This window comes from Schistocerca americana, chromosome 5 (genome assembly GCF_021461395.2).
Source record: "Schistocerca americana isolate TAMUIC-IGC-003095 chromosome 5, iqSchAmer2.1, whole genome shotgun sequence".
In the NCBI taxonomy this organism is placed as follows: domain Eukaryota; kingdom Metazoa; phylum Arthropoda; class Insecta; order Orthoptera; family Acrididae; genus Schistocerca; species Schistocerca americana.
The window spans coordinates 771,082,663-771,095,429 of record NC_060123.1 but is presented as its reverse complement, the minus strand read 5'-3'; positions in this window follow the sequence as shown (position 1 = coordinate 771,095,429).

Here is a 12,767-nt window from a genome sequence, read left to right as displayed (position 1 = left end):
AGTGTTCCATCGTCATTACAAGGCCCTGAACGTTACAAATAACTATCATAATTGCGTCGGATTCGAAAATCTAGACTCACAGGAGAACGACCATAAGGTGCCCGAGGCAGCGATATCCCCTTGGAGACAAGTCGGCTGGAGGCCGATGTATTGAATCTCGACGCAATCTGAGTGTTCTATCGTCATTAGAAGGCCCTGAACCTTACAATTAACTATCATTTTTGCGTCGGATTCGAAAATCTAGACTCACAGGAGAACGACCATAAGGTGCCCGAGGCAGCAACAGACGTTTGGTGACAAGTCGTCTGGAGGACGATGTATTGAATCTCGACGCAATTTGATTGTTCCATCGGCATTAGGAGGCCCTGAACGTTACAATTAACTAAAGGTGCCCGAGGCAGCAATAGACCCTTGGAGACAAGTCGGCTGGAGGCCGATGTATTGAATCTCGAGGCAATTTGAGTGTTCCATCGTCATTAGGAGGCCCTAAACGTTAGAATTAACTATCATTTTTGCGTCGGATTCAAAAATCTAGACTCACAGGAGATCGACCATAAGGTGCCCGAGGCAGCAATAGACCCTTGGAGACAAGTCGGCTGGAGGCCGATGTATTGAATCTCGACGCAATTTGAATGTTCCATCGGCATTACATGGCCCTGAACTTTACAATTAACTATCATTTTTGCGTCGGATTCGAAAATCTAGACTCACAGAAGAACGACCATAAGGTGCCCGAGGCAGCAATAGACCCTTGGAGACAAGTCGGCTGGAAACCGATGTATTGATTCTTGACGCAATTTGACTGTTCCATCGTCATTAGGAGGCCCTGAACGTTACAATTCACTATCATTTTTGCGTCGGATTCGAAAATCTAGACTTACAAGAGAACGACCATAAGGTGCCCGAGGCAGCATTAGACCCTTGGAGACAAGTCGGCTGGAGGACGATGTATTGAATCTCGACGCAATTTGCGTGTCCAATCGTCATTAGGAGGCCCTAAACGTTACAATTAACTATCATTATTGCGTCGGATTCGATAATCTAAACTCACAGGAGAACGACCATAAGGTGCCCGAGGCAGCAACAGACCCTTGGAGACAAGTCGACTGGAGGCCGATGTATTGAATCTCGACGCAATTTGAGTGTTCCATCATCATTTGGAGGCCCTGAACGTTACAGTTAACTATCATTTTAGCGTCGGATTCGAAAATCTACTAACAGGAGAAGGATCATATGGTGCACGAGACTGCAATATCCCCTTGGATACAAGTCGGCTGGAGGCCGATGTATTTAATCTCGACGCAATTTGAGTGTTCCATCGTCATCAGCAGGCCCTAAACCTTACAATTAACTATCAGTTTCGCGTTGGATTCGAAGATCTACTCACAGGAGAAGTTCATACAGTGCTCGAGACAGCAATATACCCCTTGGAGACAAATCGACTGGAGGCCTATGTATTGAATCTCGACGCAATTTGAGTGTTCCATCGTCATTAGGTCGCCCTGAACGTTACAATTAACTATCATATTTGCGTCGGATTCGATGATCTAAACTCACAGGAGAACGACCATGAGGTGCCCGAGGCAGCATTAGACCTTTGGAGACAAGTCGGCTGGAGGCTAATGTATTGAATCTCGCCGCAATTTGAAAGTTCTATCGTCATCAGGAGGCGCAGAACGTTACTATTCACTATCATTTTTGCGTCGGATTCGAAAATCTAGACTCACAGGAGAAGGATCATATGGTGCCCGAGACAGCAATATCCCCTTGGAGACAAGTCCGCTGGAGGCCGATGTATTGAATCTCGACGCAATTTGAGTGTTCCATCGTCGTTACAACGCCCTGAACGTTACAATTAACTATCATTTTTGCGTCGGATTCGAATATCTAGACTCACAGGAGAACGACCATAAGGTGCCCGAGGCAGCAACAGACCCTTGGAGACAAGTCGGCTGGAGGCCGATGTATTGAATCTCGACGCAATTTGAGTGCTCCATCGTCATTACAAGGCCCTGAACGTTACAATTATCTATCAGTTTCGCGTCGGATTCGAAAATCTAGACTAACAGGAGACGTACCACATGGAGCCCGAGGCTGCAATATCCCCTTGGAGACAAGTCGGCTGGAGGACGATGTATTGGATCGCGACGCAATTTGAGTGTTCCATCGTCATTAGGAGGCCCTGAATGTTACAATTAACTATCAGTTTTTCGTCGGATTCGAAAATCTAGACTCACAGGAGACGGACCACATGGAGCCCGAGGCAGCAATATCCACTTGGAGACAAGTCGGCTAGAGGCCGATGTATTGAATCTCGACGCAATTTGAGTGTTCCATCGTCATTAAGAGGCCCTAAACCTTACAATTAACTATCAGTATCGCGTCGGATTCGATAATCTAAACTCACAGGAGGTCGACCATAAGGTGCCCGAGGCAGCAACAGACCCTTGGAGACAAGTCGGCTGGAGGCCGATGTATTGAATCTCGACGCAATTTGAGTGTTCCATCGTCATTACAAGGCCCTGAACGTTACAATTAACTATCATTTTAGCGTCGGATTCGAAAATCTAGACTCACAGGAGAACGACCATAAGGTGCCCGAGGCAGTGATATCCAATTGGAGACAAGTCGGCTGGAGGCCGATGTATTGAATCTCGACGCAATTTTAGTGTTCCATCGTCATTAGAAGGCCCTGAACCTTACAATTAACTATCATTTTTGCGTCGGATTCGAAAATCTAGACTCACAGGAGAACGACCATAAGGTGCCCGAGGCAGCAAAAGACCTTTGGAGACAAGTCGGCTGGAGGACGATGTATTGATTCTCGGCGCAATTTGATTGTTCCATCGGCATTAGGAGGTAATGAACGTTACAATTAACTGTGAGTTTTGCGTCGGATTCGAAAATCTAGACTCACAGGAGAACGACCATAAGGTGCCCGAGGCAGCAATAGACCCTTGGAGACAAGTCGGCTGGAAACCGATGTATTGATTCATGACGCAATTTGAGTGTTCCATCGTCATTAGGAGGCCCTGAACGTTACAATTCACTATCATTATTGTGACGGATTCGATAATCTAAACTCACAGGAGAACGACCATAAGTTGCCCGAGGCAGCAACAGACCCTTGGAGACAAGTCGGCTGGAGGCCGATGTATTGAATCTCGACACAATTTGAGTGTTCCATCGGCATTAGGAGGCCCTGAACGTTACAGTTAACTATCATTTTAGCGTCGGATTCGAAAATCTACTAACAGGAGAAGGATCATATGTTGCACGAGACTGCAATATCCCCTTGGATACAAGTCGGCTGGAGGCCGATGTATTGAATCTCGACGCAATTTGAGTGTTCCATCGTCATTAGAAGGTCCTGATCCTTACAATAAACTATCATTTTTGCGTCGGCTTCGAAAATCTAGACTCACAGGAGACCGACCATAAGGTGCCCGAGGCAGCAATAGACCCTTGGAGACAAGTCGGCTGGAGGCCGATGTATTGAATCTAGACGCAATTTGAGTGTTCCATCGTCATTAGGAGGCCCTAAACGTTAGAATTAACTATCATTTTTGCGTCGGATTCGAAAATCTAGACTCACAGGAGATCGACCCTAAGGTGCCCGAGGCAGCAATAGACGCTTGGAGACAAGTCGGCTGGAGGACGTTGTATTGAATCTCGACGCAATTTGAGTGTTCCATCGGCATTAGGAGGCCCTGAACCTTACAATTAACTATCAGTTTCGCGTCGGATTCGAAAATCTAGACTCACAGGAGAACGACCATAAGGTGCCCGAGGCAGCAATAGACCCTTGGAGACAAGTCGGCTGGAGGCCGATGTATTGAATCTCGACGCAATTTGAGTGTTCCATCGGCATTACATGGCCCTGAACGTTACAATTAATTATCATTTTTGCGTCGGATTCGAAAATCTAGACTCACAGGAGAACGACCATAAGGTGCCCGAGGCAGCAATAGACCCTTGGAGATAAGTCGGCTGGAAACCGATGTATTGAATCTCGACGCAATTTGAGTGTTTCATCATCATTACAAGGCCCTGAACGTTACAATTAACTATCATTTTTGCGTCGGATTCGAAAATCTAGACTCACAGGAGAACTACCATAAGGTGCCCGAGGCAGCGATATCCCCTTGGAGACAAGTCGGCTGGAGGCCGATGTATTGAATATCGACGCAATTTGAGTGTTCCATCGGCATTAGGAGGCCCTGAACGGTACAATTAACTATGAGTTTTGCGTCGGATTCGAAAATCTAGACTCACAGGAGAACGACCATAAGGTGCCCGAGGCATCATTAGACCCTTGGAGACAAGTCGGCTGGAGGACGATGTATTGAATCTCGACGCAATTTGAGTGTCCCATCGTCATTAGGAGGCCCTAAACGTTACAATTAACTATCATTATTGCGTCGGATTCGATAGTCTAAACTCACAGGAGAACGACCATAAGGTGCCCGAGGCAGCATCAGACCCTTGGAAACAAGTCGGCTGGAGGCCGATGTATATAATCTCGACGCAATTTGAGTGTTCCATCGTCATCAGCAGGCCCTAAATCTTACAATTAGCTATCAGTTTCGCGTCGGATTCGAAAATCTACTCACAGGAGAAGTTCATACAGTGCTCGAGACAGCAATATACCCGTTGGAAGCAAATCGACTGGAGGCCTATGTATTGAATGTCGACGCAATTTGAGTGTTCCATCGCCAATAGGAGGCCCTGAACGTTACAATTAACTATGAGTTTTGCGTCGGATTCGAAAACGTAGAATCACCGGAGACGGACCATGTGGTGCCCGAGGCAGCGATATCCCCTTGGAGACAAGTCGGCTGGAGGCTGATGTATTTTATCTCGACGCAATTTGAGTGTTCCATCGTCATTAGGAGGCCCTGAACGTTATAATTAACTATCATTTTATCGTCGGATTCGAAAATCTAGACTCACAGGAGAACGACCATAAGGTGCCCGAGGTAGCAACAGACCCTTGGAGACAAGTCGGCTGGAGGCCGATGTATTGAATCTCGACGCAATTTGAGTGTTCCATCGGCATTAGGAGGCCCTGAACGTTACAGTTATCTATCATTTTAGCGTCGGATTCGAAAATCTACTAACAGGAGAAGGATCATATGGTGCACGAGACTGCAATGTCCCCTTGGATACAAGTCCGCTGGAGGACGATGTAATCAAGCGCGACACAATTTGAGTGCTCCATCGTCTTTAGGAGGCCCTGAACGTTACAATTAACTAGCAGTTTTGCGTCGGATTCGAAAACGTAGAATCACCGGAAAAGGACCATGTGTTGCCCGAGGCAGCGATATCCCCTTGGAGACAAGTCGGTTGGAGGACGATGTATTGAATCTCGACGGAATTTGAGTGTTCCATCGTCATTAGAAGGCCCTGAACGTTACAATTAACTATCATTTTTGCGTCGGATTCGAAAATCTAGACTCACAGGAGAACGACCATAAGGTGCCCGAGGCAGCAATAGACCCTTGGAGACAAGTCGGCTGGAGGCCGATGTATTGAATCTCAACGCAATTTGAGTGTTCCATCGTCTTTAGGAGGCTATAAACGTTACAATTAACTATCATTTTTGCGTCGGATTCGATAATCTAAACTCATAGGAAAACGACCATAAGGTGCCCGAGGTAGCAATAGACCCTTGGAGACAAGTCGGCTGGAGGCCGATGTATTGAATCTCGACGCAATTTGAGTGTTCCATCGTCATTAGGAGGCCTTAAACTTTACAATTAACTATCATTTCTTCGTCGGATTCGATAATCTAAACTCACAGGAGAACGCCCAAAGGTTGCCCGAGGCAGCAACAGACCCTTGGAGACAAGTCTGCTGGAGGCCGATGTATTGAATCTCGACGCAATTTGAGTGTTCCATCGGCATTAGGAGGCCCTGAACCATACAATTAACTATCATTTTAACGACGGATTCGAAAATCTAGACTCACAGGAGAACGACCATATGGTGCCCGAGGCAGCAACAGACCCTTGGAGACAAGTGGGCTTGAGGCCGATGTATTGAATCTCGACGCAATTTGAGTGTTCCATCGTCATTAGGTCACCCTGAACGTTACAATTAACTATCATTTTTGCTTCGGATTCGAAAATCTAGACTTACAAGAGAACGACCATAAGGTGCCCGAGGCAGCAATAGACCCTTGGAGACAAGTCGGCTGGAGGCCGATGTATTGAATCTTGACGCAATTTGAGTGTCCCATCGTCATTAGGAGGCCCTAAACGTTACAATTAACTATCATTTTTGCGTCGGATTCGATAATCTAAACTCACAGGAGAACGACCATACGGTGCCCGAGGCAGCAACAGACCCTTGGAGACAAGTCGGCTGGAGGCCGATGTATTGAATCTCGACGCAATTTGAGTGTTCCATTGTCATTAGGAGGACCTAAACGTTACAATTAACTATCATTTTTGCGTCGGATTCGATAATCTAAAGTCACACAAGAACGACCATATGGTGCCCGAGGCAGCAACAGACCCTTGGAGACAAGTCGGCTGGAGGCCGATGTTTTGAATCTCGACGCAATTTGAGTGTTCCATTGACATTAGGAGGACCTAAACGTTACAATTAACTATCAATTTTGCGTCGGATTCGATAATCTAAAGTCACAGGAGAACAACCATAAGGTGCCCGAGGCAGCAACAGACCCTTGGAGACAAGTCGGCTGGAGGCCGATGTATTGAATCTCGACGCAATTTGAGTGTTCCATCGTCATTACAAGGCCCTGAACGATACAATTAACTATCATTTTAGCGTCGGATTCGAAAATCTAGACTCACAGGAGAACGACCATAAGGTGCCCGAGGCAGCGATATCCCCTTGGAGACAAGTCGGCTGGAGGCCGATGTATTGAATCTCGACGCAATTTGAGTGTTCCATCGTCATTAGATGGCCCTGAACCTTACAATTAACTATCATTTTTGCGTCGGATTCGAAAATCTAGACGCACAGGAGAACGACCATAAGGTGCCCGAGGCAGCAACAGACGTTTTTAGACAAGTCGGCTGGAGGACGATGTATTGAATCTCGACGCAATTTGATTGATCCATCGGCATTAGGAGGCCCTGAACGTTACAATTAACTATGAGTTTTGCGTCGGATTCGATAATCTAAACTCACAGGCGAACGACCATAAGGTGCCCGAAACAGCGACAGACCCTTGGAGACAAGTCGGCTGGAGGCCGATGTATTGAATCTCGACGCAATTTGAGTGTTCCATCGTCATTAGAAAGCCCTGAACGTTACAATTAACTATCATTTTTGCGTCGGATTCGAAAATCTAGACTCACAGGAGAACGACCATAAGGTGCCCGAGGCAGGAATAGACCCTTGGAGACAAGTCGGCTGGAGGACGATGTATTGAATCTCTACGCAATTTGAGAGGTCCATCGTCATTAGGAGGCCCTGAACGTTACAAATAACAATCAGTTTTTCGTGGGATTCGAAAATCTAGACTCACAGCAGACGGACCATTTGGTGCCCGAGGCAGAAATATCCCCTTGGAGACAAATCGGCTGGAGGACGATGTATTGAATCTCGACGCAATTTGAGTCTTCTATCGCCATTAGGAGGCCCTGAACGTTACTATTCACTATCATTTTTGCGTCGGATTCGAAAATCTAGACTCACAGGAGAACGAACATAAGGTGAACGAGGCAGCATTAGACCCTCGGAGACAAGTCGGCTGGAGGCCGATGTATTGAATCTCGACGCAATTTGAGTGTTCCATCGGCATTAGGAGGCCCTGGACGTTACAATGAACTATCATTTTATCGTCGGATTCGAAAATCTAGACTCACAGGAGAACGACCATATGGTGCCCGAGGCAGCAACAGACCCTTGGAGACAAGTCGGCTTGAGGCCGATGTATTGAATCTCGACGCAATTTGAGTGTTCCATCGGCATTAGGAGGCCCTGAACGTTACAGTTGACTATCATTTTAGCGTCGGATTCGAAAATTTACTAACAGGAGAAGGATCATATGGTGCACGAGACTGCAATATCGCCTTGGATACAAGTCCGCTGGAGGACGATGTATTGAATCGCGACGCAATTTGAGTGTTCCATCGCGAATAGGAGGCCCTGAACGTTACAATTAACTATGAGTTTTGCGTCGGATTCGAAAACGTAGAATCACCGGAGACGGACCATGTGGTGCCCGAGGCAGCGATATCCCCTTGGAGACAAGTCGGCTGGAGGCTGATGTATTTTATCTCGACGCAATTTGAGTGTTCCATTGTCATTAGGAGGACCTAAACGTTACAATTAACTATCAATTTTGCGTCGGATTCGATAATCTAAAGTCACGGGAGAACGACCATAAGGTGCCCGAGGCAGCAACAGACCCTTGGAGACAAGTCGGCTGGATGCCGATGTATTGAATCTCGACGCAATTTGAGTGTTCCATCGTCATTACAAGGCCCTGAACGTTACAATTAACTATCATTTTTGCGTCGGATTCGAAAATCTAGACTCACAGGAGAACGACCATAAGGTGCCCGAGGCAGCGATATCCCCTTGGAGACAAGTCGGCTGGAGGCCGATGTATTGAATCTCGACGCAATTTGAGTGTTCCATCGTCATTAGATGGCCCTGAACCTTACAATTAACTATCATTTTTGCGTCGGATTCGAAAATCTAGACGCACAGGAGAACGACCATAAGGTGCCCGAGGCAGCAACAGACGTTTTTAGACAAGTCGGCTGGAGGACGATGTATTGAATCTCGACGCAATTTGATTGATCCATCGGCATTAGGAGGCCCTGAACGTTACAATTAACTATGAGTTTTGCGTCGGATTCGATAATCTAAACTCACAGGCGAACGACCATAAGGTGCCCGAAACAGCGACAGACCCTTGGAGACAAGTCGGCTGGAGGCCGATGTATTGAATCTCGACGCAATTTGAGTGTTCCATCGTCATTAGAAAGCCCTGAACGTTACAATTAACTATCATTTTTGCGTCGGATTCGAAAATCTAGACTCACAGGAGAACGACCATAAGGTGCCCGAGGCAGGAATAGACCCTTGGAGACAAGTCGGCTGGAGGACGATGTATTGAATCTCTACGCAATTTGAGAGGTCCATCGTCATTAGGAGGCCCTGAACGTTACAAATAACAATCAGTTTTTCGTGGGATTCGAAAATCTAGACTCACAGCAGACGGACCATTTGGTGCCCGAGGCAGAAATATCCCCTTGGAGACAAATCGGCTGGAGGACGATGTATTGAATCTCGACGCAATTTGAGTCTTCTATCGCCATTAGGAGGCCCTGAACGTTACTATTCACTATCATTTTTGCGTCGGATTCGAAAATCTAGACTCACAGGAGAACGAACATAAGGTGAACGAGGCAGCATTAGACCCTCGGAGACAAGTCGGCTGGAGGCCGATGTATTGAATCTCGACGCAATTTGAGTGTTCCAACGGCATTAGGAGGCCCTGAACGTTACAATTAACTATCATTTTATCGTCGGATTCGAAAATCTAGACTCACAGGAGAACGACCATATGGTGCCCGAGGCAGCAATAGACCCTTGGAGACAAGTCGGCTTGAGGCCGATGTATTGAATCTCGACGCAATTTGAGTGTTCCATCGGTATTAGGAGGCCCTGAACGTTACAATTAACTATCATTTTATCGTCGGATTCGAAAATCTAGACTCACAGAAGAACGACCATATGGTGCCCGAGGCAGCAACAGACCCTTGGAGACAAGTCGGCTTGAGGCCGATGTATTGAATCTCGACGCAATTTGAGTGTTCCATCGCCAATAGGAGGCCCTGAACGTTACAATTAACTATGAGTTTTGCGTCGGATTCGAAAACGTAGAACCACCGGAGACGGACCATGTGGTGCCCGAGGGAGCGATATCCCCTTAAAGACAAGTCGGCTGGAGGCCGATGTATTGAATCTCGACGCAATTTGAGTGTTCCATCGTCATTAAGAGGCGCTGAACGTTACAATTAACTATCATTTTTGCGTCGGATTCGATAATCTAAACTCACAGGAGAACGACCATAAGGTGCCCGAGGCAGCAACAGACGTTTGGAGACAAGTCGGCTGGAGGACGATGTATTGAATCTCGACGTAATTTGATTGTTCCATCGGCATTAGGAGGCCCTGAACGTTACAATTAACTATGAGTTTTGCGTCGGATTCGAAAATCTAGACTCACAGGAGAACGACCATAAGGTGCCCGAGGCAGCAATAGACCCTTGGAGACAAGTCGGCTGGAGGCCGATGTATTGAATCTCGACGCAATTTGAGCTTTCCATCGTCATTAAGAGGCCCTAAACGTTATAATTAACTATCATTTTTGCGTCGGATTCGAAAATCTAGACTCACAGGAGATCGACCATAAGGTGCCCGAGGCAGCAATAGACGTTTGGAGACAAGTCGGCTGGTGGACGATGTATTGAATCTCGACGCAATTTGAGTGTCCCATCGTCATTAGGAGGCCCTAAACTTTACGATTAACTATCATTATTGCGTCGGATTCGATAATCTAAACTCACAGGAGAACGACCATAAGGAGCCCGAGGCAGCAACAGACCCTTGGAGATAAGTCGGCTGGAGGCCGATGTATTGAATCTCGACGCAAGTTGAGTGTTCCATCGAAATTAGGAGGCCATGAACGTTACAGTTAACTTCCATTTTAGCGTCGGATTCGAAAATCTACTAACAGGAGAAGGATCATATGGTGCACGAGACTGCAATATCCCCTTGGATACAAGTCGGCTGGAGGCCGATGTATTGAATCTCGACGCAATTTGAGTGTTCCATCGTCATCAGCAGGCCCTAAACCTTAGAATTAACTATCAGTTTCGCGTCGGATTCGATAATCTACTCACAGGAGAAGTTCATACAGTGCTCGAGACAGCAATATACCCCTTGGAGACAAATCGACTGGAGGCCTATGTATTGAATATCGACGCAATTTGAGTGTTCCATCGTCATTAGGTCGCCCTGAACGTTACAATTAACTATCATTTTTGCGTCGGATTCGATAATCTAAACTCACAGGAGAACGACCATAAGGTGCCCGAGGCAGCAACAGACCTTTGGAGACAAGTCGGCTGGAGGCCGATGTATTGAATCTCGACGCAATGTGAGTGTTCCATCGTCATTACAAGCCCCGAACGTTACAATTAACTATCAGTTTCGCGTCGGATTCGAAAATCTAGACTCACAGGAGACGGACCACATGCAGCCCGAGGCAGCAATATCCCCTTGTAGACAAGTCGGCTGGAGGAAGATGTATTGACTCTCGACGCAATTTGAGTGTTCCATCGTCATTAGGTGGCCCTGAACGTTACAATTAACTATCATTTTTGCGTCGGATTCGAAAATCTAGACTCACAGGAGAACGACCATAAGGTGCCCGAGGCAGCAATAGACCCTTGGAAATAAGTCGGCTGTAGGACGATGTATTGAATCTCGACGCAATTTGAGTGTCCCATCGTCCATAGGAGGCCCTAAACGTTACAATTAACTATCAATTTTGCGTCGGCTTCGATAATCTAAACTCACAGGAGAACGACCATAAGGTGCCCGAGGCAGCAACAGACCCTTGGAGACAAGTCGGCTGGAGGCCGATGCATTGAATCTCGACGCAATTTGAGTGTTCCATCGTCATTAGGAGGCCCTAAACGTTACAATTAACTATCATTTTTGCGTCGGATTCGATAATCTAAACTCACAGGAGAACGACCATAAGGTGCCCGAGGCAGCAACAGACCCTTGGAGACAAGTCGGCTGGAGGCCGATGTATTGAATCTCGACGCAATTTGAGTGTTCCATCGTCATTACAAGGCCTTGAACGTTACAATTAACTATCATAATTGCGTCGGATTCGAAAATCTAGACTCACAGGAGAACGACCATAAGGTGCCCGAGGCAGCGATATCCCCTTGGAGACAAGTCGGCTGGAGGCCGATGTATTGAATCTCGACGCAATCTGAGTGTTCTATCGTCATTAGAAGGCCCTGAACCTTACAATTAACTATCATTTTTGCGTCGGATTCGAAAATCTAGACTCACAGGAGAACGACCATAAGGTGCCCGAGGCAGCAACAGACGTTTGGTGACAAGTCGTCTGGAGGACGATGTATTGAATCTCGACGCAATTTGATTGTTCCATCGGCATTAGGAGGCCCTGAACGTTACAATTAACTATCATTTTTGCGTCGGAATCGAAAATCTAGACTCACAGGAGAACAACCATAAGGTGCCCGAGGCAGCAATAGACCCTTGGAGACAAGTCGGCTTGAGGCCGATGTATTGAATCTCGACGCAATTTGAGTGTTCCATCGTCATTAAGAGGCGCTGAACGTTACAATTAACTATCATTTTTGCGTCGGATTCGATAATCTAAACTCACAGGAGAACGACCATAAGGTGCCCGAGGCAGCAACAGACGTTTGGAGACAAGTCGGCTGGAGGACGATGTATTGAATCTCGACGTAATTTGATTGTTCCATCGGCATTTGGAGGCCCTGAACGTTACAATTAACTATGAGTTTTGCGTCGGATTCGAAAATCTAGACTCACAGGAGAACGACCATAAGGTGCCCTAGGCAGCAATAGACCCTTGGAGACAAGTCGGCTGGAGGCCGATGTATTGAATCTCGACGCAATTTGAGCTTTCCATCGTCATTAGGAGGCCCTAAACGTTATAATTAACTATCATTTTTGCGTCGGATTCGAAAATCTAGACTCACAGG